The 7,785-nt window shown below is 44.1% G+C and overlaps 1 long non-coding RNA gene across 1 annotated transcript; it reads right to left on the reverse strand.

The window, feature by feature from the left end:
* Positions 1 to 1,606: 1,606 nt before the first annotated feature.
* Positions 1,607 to 5,492, reverse strand: LOC129581148 (uncharacterized). Its single transcript, XR_008689451.1, has 3 exons — positions 5,286 to 5,492; positions 2,310 to 2,514; positions 1,607 to 2,126 (listed from the first exon to the last, which is right to left on the reverse strand). It is a non-coding gene; the product is annotated as an uncharacterized LOC129581148 (long non-coding RNA).
* Positions 5,493 to 7,785: the final 2,293 nt, after the last annotated feature.

Genomic DNA, 7,785 nt, shown 5'->3' on the forward strand with positions numbered 1-7,785 from the left:
ATGTATTCTTCTATCGTTAACCGATAGCTGTCGGCCATTGTATCGGATTAGAGGGTGTTGTGCCAGGGTTTCGTCACCACAGGGGAGTGTCACGTTTCCGCCTTCCGGTTCTCGGATGACAACAAACCCAGCCGTCTGATTTGGCAACGGGAACGGCTGGTCAGAGGTCGGAATCTCCAGACGCACCACGCCGTCTTGGCTGCTTTTCAGAGCTTCGTCCATCAACTGCAGCGCTGTAGGTCAACGATAGATGGTTGAAGCAGAAATTGGGGAGACACATTGACGTATTTGACATATATAGTAAACACCAGCCCCACACCAACGACAACACTTCACACTGAAAGCAATTTGAAAAAAATTATTTTTGAACTTTCCACACTTTTTTCCAAGTGTCAGTAGTGCAATAACTTAGTGAAATGCTAAGGCTTGTCCCGAATTCAAAGCGAATCTCGTTGTGGTACGGTTGCAAAACCGCACGAGGTGGCTGTATGCAGTGGCCACGCCTAGAGATACGGTACGCGAAGCCACCTCGCGAGGTGGAGTTGCTGTATCGCAACGAGATTCGCTTTCAATTCGGGACGAGGCCTAAGACAACTACTGTAGTGCTAGTGTTGTGGCTCTAAAAACGAATCATCCACGATAAAACATTGTACGATGAGCGCTTGAGCGGCGATTTGGCAGTTCCCATTACAGTAATTCAGGGAAACACTTCGCAAAATTCTCAGCTATAGTTTTTCGCTTTACGCAGCAGCTATATTTCTTCGCTTTACGAAGGACATCAAGATGTAAGAAACCAGTTCTCTACCTTATGTTTTCCAGCTGATAGTTCCAAATTTGTCAGAAAAACGTATTTCAAGGATGTTAAACGAAAAGCAATTTGAAAGTGTCACTACTGTCAGCACGAGCGAAACACTGCAGAAGCGGTAGCAGCAAGAGGAGACAAAACCCAGTACCAGGGTCTTCTCTAGACTGCATAGAGTTAAGAAAGGCCTTAAGCGCTCTCATTTCGCCTGTTTCGGCACATACCGTAATGATCGAATTTGTACCTACCGGCATAATAAACCCGTCTCCGTATTAAACCCCATCCCATGATCGGTTCGAAAAATAAGGCTTCCCCCCGAAACTACCCCCACGGGGCATTAACAAATGTCAAGTGCCACAAAATGACAGGTGTGCCGCACATTCCTTCATACAGTTTTCATTATTCAATGGGAATCCGGTAAAAGGACATAAAAATAATGTGATATTGATTGTTCTGTTGGAGATAATGTTTTTGCTCGCAAGGTTGTACGATCGAACGACCCTTAATCACAACTGTTAAAGTGATAACTGGATGTACGTGGACGGATGTACATAAACTTTTCAGGAACACAGGAATCCTTAAACAGAAGCTCTGCCACAGCATACAGTCCAACTTCCCGTCATGAATGCGAGGGTCCACTAAGACACGAGCATCCTTTGTTGATGTTACTTTTACGCTATACTCCGTGGTGGACCATGAACGTAGGAGAAACGTGGAAGATGCTTTCTCTTCTTGTCTCTCACTCTCAGCCATCAGCAATATAGGAAGCCAGACTCAAGAACACTTACTAAGACCAATCCAACTAACAATTACTAAAACCTATCCAACTGCTTACATTGGTGAGAACACCAGCCGCATTGACTAAAAGCGCTGACATCACATACACCGCTAAAAATAAGAGAACAACAAACCATATACGAAAGATATAACTAAATAATAGCATCCGTAGCGACGTAGGGAAGGCGTACACAGGAATCACAGGTAAATAGGCAAACAGATGTACCTACGGATATGTGGTATTCCTCCTTTCCACATGTCGCCCCACAAACGATGCTTTACTCTCGCAAACGTTAGCAAACCCATCCAGTCCATCTCGTGCGGTTGTGTGACGCTCCATTTGAATCCATCCCTGCGAAATCCCCACGTGTCCGACCAGTACAAAACGGACTGTACGCCTAATCTGAGTAAACTTGACTGAGCTGGATCCTGGACGCAAGCCGACATTAGTCCACGGAGACTGGGATGGCGGGAGAACCAGAATCCAAGAGGCGTCCAACGAAAAAAGGAAAGAGGAAGAGAGCGAAGAGGACAGACAAAAGAACAACTAGCAAAAAAGAAGAAATTTCTAGTGCGCACTACAATATAGCAAAGAGCTGTGGTACAACCGCACAGCACGCCAGTTAGACAGCAAACCCCGGTATCTCCGTTTAGAAAAATTAGCAGCTGCTATAGCATACATTTCAATGATTTTTACTAGAGCGAGTTAATTGCTACTTGTCATTATCACCAGATTGAATTTGACTGCTCAGGAGAAGGCGTGTGGTGAGTACGAACAACGGACAGCGCGGTGCTGCTGATGCTGCTTTTCACTCAAAGCTGCGGATCTGTACATTCGGGTTCCTCGAGCAACTCTTCAAACGGAATCTGCAAACCTCGCTGCACTGCACACTGTCCGCGATTTGTATGAACTTCCTCAGGGGACACTTCGCTATCTAATTTTAAAACAAAGGTTGGTTAGTGTTTACAGCAAGGTTTTAAAGCGCGTTACGCCAACATGCTGGAATACAGTTTTTAAATACTGCAGTAAATAAATTTAAAAATAATTTAAATTTAAAAATAATTTAAATAGTGCGATAAATACTCAACCCGTTATGCAGTTGGCAGCGAGTTCAACGGATTGCAATCTGAACAAGTGCCAACCGCCTATGGAGCGGTAGTCAAAATCTCTTAATCTTCGCTAATGGTGGAGAGCGTCGTCTGTGTCACGGCTACCCAATGGTAACTGGCATTGCATATAACACACCATAACACGTTAGATAATCAGTACCACAAAGATGTTTGAAGGCTATTCTGAAACCGCGGCGGAGAGGTAATATTACCTTAGGTTTTGTACTTCACTGCCATACCCTTTAATACGTTTTTCTTCACAGACGTGACCAGGACTGGTTAACAGATTCAACAGCGGTTTACTTGCAGACTGCAGTATCCTGTTAGAACCATGGTGTATCTGCGAATCATCAGCAGAGTCGATTAACAACATTTTCGCCAGATTACACGCGACATCAGCTGTGGGGATCCTCAGTGCTGTCCCAGTTTTGTCTCGCATCGACCTTTATCTCGCATCTTGCTGATCATTTTTCTGGTCGGGGTTTGTCAGTCGTAGCTTCTTAAGCGGTGTATATCACCGGCAGAAAGGTAACCACTTAACTAGTTACTAACTGATGATGTTTCTGCAAAACTGCACAAACTTATCTGTGGGATCGGTCGCGGCCCTCACTCATCTCACAATCGCACTAATATATGCTATTTTCTTCGGTACATTGTTTCAAATAGGTTTGTCAATTTTAAAATGTCGAAAAACACTCTATTCGACAGGTACGATGGCGCAAATGTATGGTGGCCGAATTGATAGGGCGCGCCAACGACTTAACAACTGTCCGCTAAATGAAACACGGTTAAATATGTGTAAAATTTATGTTTTTTCGATTTCGAACAAATCCGTTAGCTGCTGTCGTCAACAGCATCGACGGGAAGAGGATTTGTTGGCCAGTCGATATGGACACATCGTAACCTTCCAATTTTCAACAATAAGTAGCCGAAATTAAAAACATTCAGAGCCAAAAGAGACCGAAGAAATAAGAAAAAGCGTTAAAAAACTCAAGAGACCAGAAAAATCCTAAGATACAAAAGTAAACTACGGCAGAAACGACCGGATACGAAATTGCACTTCGACAGAAACGACCGGATGCGAAATGACCGTACAGTACGGTAAGGCAGGCACGACCGGATACGAAATCGCACCGCGGCAGGAACGTCCTGAGGCGAAATTACACTACGGCAGGAAAGACCGAACATGGAATTACGGTACACTTCGGCAGAATCGACCGGATACGAAATTACCGTAAACTATGGCAGGAACGGACGAATAGGAAATAGCATTGCGGCAAGAACGACCGGATACGAAATTATTGTGCGTCAGGAACAACGGGATACATAATTAGACCACGGCAGTAACGAACGGATACGGAAATGCACTTCGGCAGAAACGACCGGAGGCGAAATTACACTATAGCCGGATTGCAGGAACGACTGTAAAGGAAATTACATTTAGCCAGGAAAGATCGGATACGAAATTACACTGCGGCAGGAACGAACAGATACGAAATTGCATTGCTGCAGGAACGACCGGATACAAAATTAAATTCCCGTAGAAACGGCCTGAAACGAATTTACATTCCGTTCCGATTTTTGGCGAGCAAAAACGCGAGAAAAGACTGAGTTGGCAATATTTACGGCGGTCCTTTCGGCTGCTTCCGGTCGCTTCATACGGTTTAAGAGTTAAAACGACCGGGGGACCTCTCAGACGATTTGTCGTTTTGAACTGTTACAAATGGCTCAGCAATACCGTATACATCCAAAGTAATAGCAAATAGTTTTGCAAGAAAGTAGTCAAAGAAGAAGAGCTAACAGTTCTGTATATGTGACGACCAAGAAGTAATCTGCGAGGGCGCATGACGTGAATAATTCGCTAGACCGCGTCGTGCAGTAATGTCATGTGTAATCAGTAAAACCGCTTTTTTGGGTATGTTTTAAAATTATTATGCCAGTTATCGGTAACTTGTACTGGTTTCTCTTGCGTCTGATGCGAACATTCCGTTCCTAGAGCATTGCGCTATGATGAGAAGTTAAATCATTTAACCAATGCTCGACGGTCGTTAAAATATGTGTTGTTTTTACGTTGATTTTTTAAAGTAGGAACTAGACAGGCGCTGGAAAAATTCACGGAGTTACGCAGCATTTAATCACCAGAGCGTCATATTACGTCCATATGGTTTTCCCTTTTTGTCTGGACATTGTCTAAACACTGGGAGAACCTCTGGCAACGCAACAGGTGAATTCGTTGGCAGTCTTCCTGCAACGACTGTGTTATAAGGAATACAACGACTACCAACGACTATTTTTGAGGAACAGTTAATCCATGGCGATGAAAAACTCTTGTTCTGATGCTCAAGTAATGGCTAATATTTTCAAGTCCACGCCAGTACTGAGTAAAGCCGAGAGTTACCCGAAAAGAAACGGAGACCTGAATTGTGGCTAACGTTAAAAAAAACGAGAACGGGTACAAATACCCAGTCTTGCAGTTTCCGGTCGTGTGGGCTTCTTTGATATTCATTTGACTATCTGGTCACTAACACATACACTTAATGTTGTATCTTACGCCATGCGCTGAAAAGTAAAAGAGAGCATAGAATAAAAACAGTACCATTTAGTCCGGAAGAAGGTTGGACAGGACAGGAATCGACAGGATAGTGAAGCAGGAGAACGGTGCCAGTCAGGCATACCAACAGTGATGCACAACTGAAATCCATTGTGCTCTAATAATCCTAATAGCTGGGAAAGTAGAAAGTAGAAAAGAAGAAAGAAACTGAAAGTCAGAAAGTGGAAACTGAAAGTAGAAAGTAGAAATAAGAAAGTGAATACTGCTAGGAAAGAGATATGATAAAACTATCGCTGAAGAAAAACGTAATTAAAAAGTGATTAGCTGACTGCCCGTTTATTACCAGCTCCAGGGCGGCTGCAATAGCCATCGTATACTCTCGCCCCGAGTCCCGTGGCTCAGTTCAGTGCCTGCTCTTCACACAAACGCTGGCTTGGCAAACAGTACCACACTCCTGGGAAAAGTCCCTTCCCTAACTTTTCAGACGAGAAAAACGGGTATTACCACAAAGCAGGTAACAGCTGATGCCCCTGATAGGAATATTAAGGGGGACGCCCGGAACGGGGTTCTGATTTAATGTGGAGGTGGAGACCCGTCAGTGGAGAGTTGACGACAGTATCGTAGCTTGTTCAGCCCTACGGGAGTGTATTGGGCTCCTGCAACCGGCAGCAAATTGGACGGGTGGTTATCAGATATCCAATGAAACCTGATCCACGTTTTTGCCGAAGGTCGGCAGATCGGTAAACTAGTTTTACCTTACGTACGAAAAAAAATTACCATTGCTACGTGTCTTGAAACAGTCGCTCGACACAGTGCAAGAGCCAACAACCAGAAGAATTGCAACTTGCAAGGCTCATTATGATTTGGTAATTTGTTAAGAAAAAACAGCGAAATTATCGTAGGTTAGATCACATAGTTATGTAAGTAGTTGCAGTCACTGATAACTTGTTGTTATTGAGACCTTGTAGTTTTTTATCTGCCTTCTGGCACCTTGCTTTGATGGTATTATTTATCGTGTTAAAGATAGAAGTCTAACCGTCTAGTAGAAGTGAGGACGGTTGAACCGTTCGGCGGACGCTTTTGCCTGTAAGCTACCAAAAACGAAAATCTAGAATTCCTGATATACGCTACGGCAAAACCATCCGTTACCGAAAATTTATTTCGGGTGGTTCATGAGATCAAAGAGAGCACAAAAATCTGGGTGAGCAAAATTTATGGCGGATGGTTTCTCTGACCGTCGGACGGTGTATTCGTCTGGACGGTTTGGCCAGCAGTAGAAGGCCAAGTACTTATTTACTGTACTTACTTGAGTGCAGTTTTTTTTTCCGTACTTGCTCACTTTTGCAACTTATGACCCACAACCTGTAGCATTTCTGCATCAGTGTAAATTTTTTGAGTGGTGCCGGTGTTAATGTCTTTTAGTGGCGCCGTTCTTCTGCTGCATTTTTGCCGGTCACATCCGTGAAAACCGAGCCCGGCGAATATGTGATGGCAGGCTGGCGGCAGTGTTAGTAAAGGCATCCACATAATATTATGTGACCGAGACGGCCAGCTGACTATCCGTTGCTAATTAGCAATGTGACTGACGCGCTCCTCATCTACCTCAAGGGTTCAGTTCAAATTTGTAAAAACGAAAGATTCAATGGGATGATAAAAAAGAGTCGGATGACATGCAGGCAATGTGATAAACAATAATATGCATAACTGCATCCACCTTTTTGCCGGAACAGTGACGGCATGCATTAATTCTCACAATGGGCCTGAATGCACTCAATGATGCCAATGTTAGATCAATCGACACCGACGGGTCGATTGGGCAGAAAGGTGGATGCAGTCCGGGAAAAAAGGGGACGGCTCATCCACCAATCTGCCGAAGGTCGGCAGATTAGTGGCTTTGATTTCATTGAACATCCACCATCCACCCATCCACCTTTCTGCCGGCTTCACCTATTTTTCATGTAATCCCGCACGTTTATTGTTGATTTGAACATTATTCTTGTTTATTTCTGAGAAAGAATCAACCACAAAGGTCACCGTAACGCGTCACATGGTGGCAATAATGCTGCAGGGAGAAAATTAACCCTTGTTGACGAGCGCAATTGCGATAGGATCACAGAGCACCACCAAAACAATATCTAATACAATCAAAACCGTTGCAATAACAACCCCAGATTTCTCCAGAAATATGTGTCAACGGTGGGAGGACATTTAATCCGGCAGCAATGTCTTGCGCTGTTTTCCGCAAAGCTGCCTCTTCGGTCAGAGCCTCAGAGGTAATCGCGCCGATCCCTCTTCATTCTCCATTCCTTTGCGCAATCGGATATAGCCAAAACAGATAGGCTTGATATCAGCCTCAATGTCCATAATCCATGGATTGTCCACAGGGACACGAACAAAATTGTAACCAAATACGAAGTACGTCAAAACCAGCCAACAACAGCGCGGCGGATGGTATTACATTAGGTATTACTAACGTCTGCGCAGCTCATTAGGGACAAATTACAATATAATCACCCAGTGCGTTAAAAACAGCAGGAAGCCTAAC

This window comes from Paramacrobiotus metropolitanus, unplaced genomic scaffold (genome assembly GCF_019649055.1).
Source record: "Paramacrobiotus metropolitanus isolate TYO unplaced genomic scaffold, Prichtersi_v1.0 Parri_scaffold0000001, whole genome shotgun sequence".
Classification (NCBI taxonomy): domain Eukaryota; kingdom Metazoa; phylum Tardigrada; class Eutardigrada; order Parachela; family Macrobiotidae; genus Paramacrobiotus; species Paramacrobiotus metropolitanus.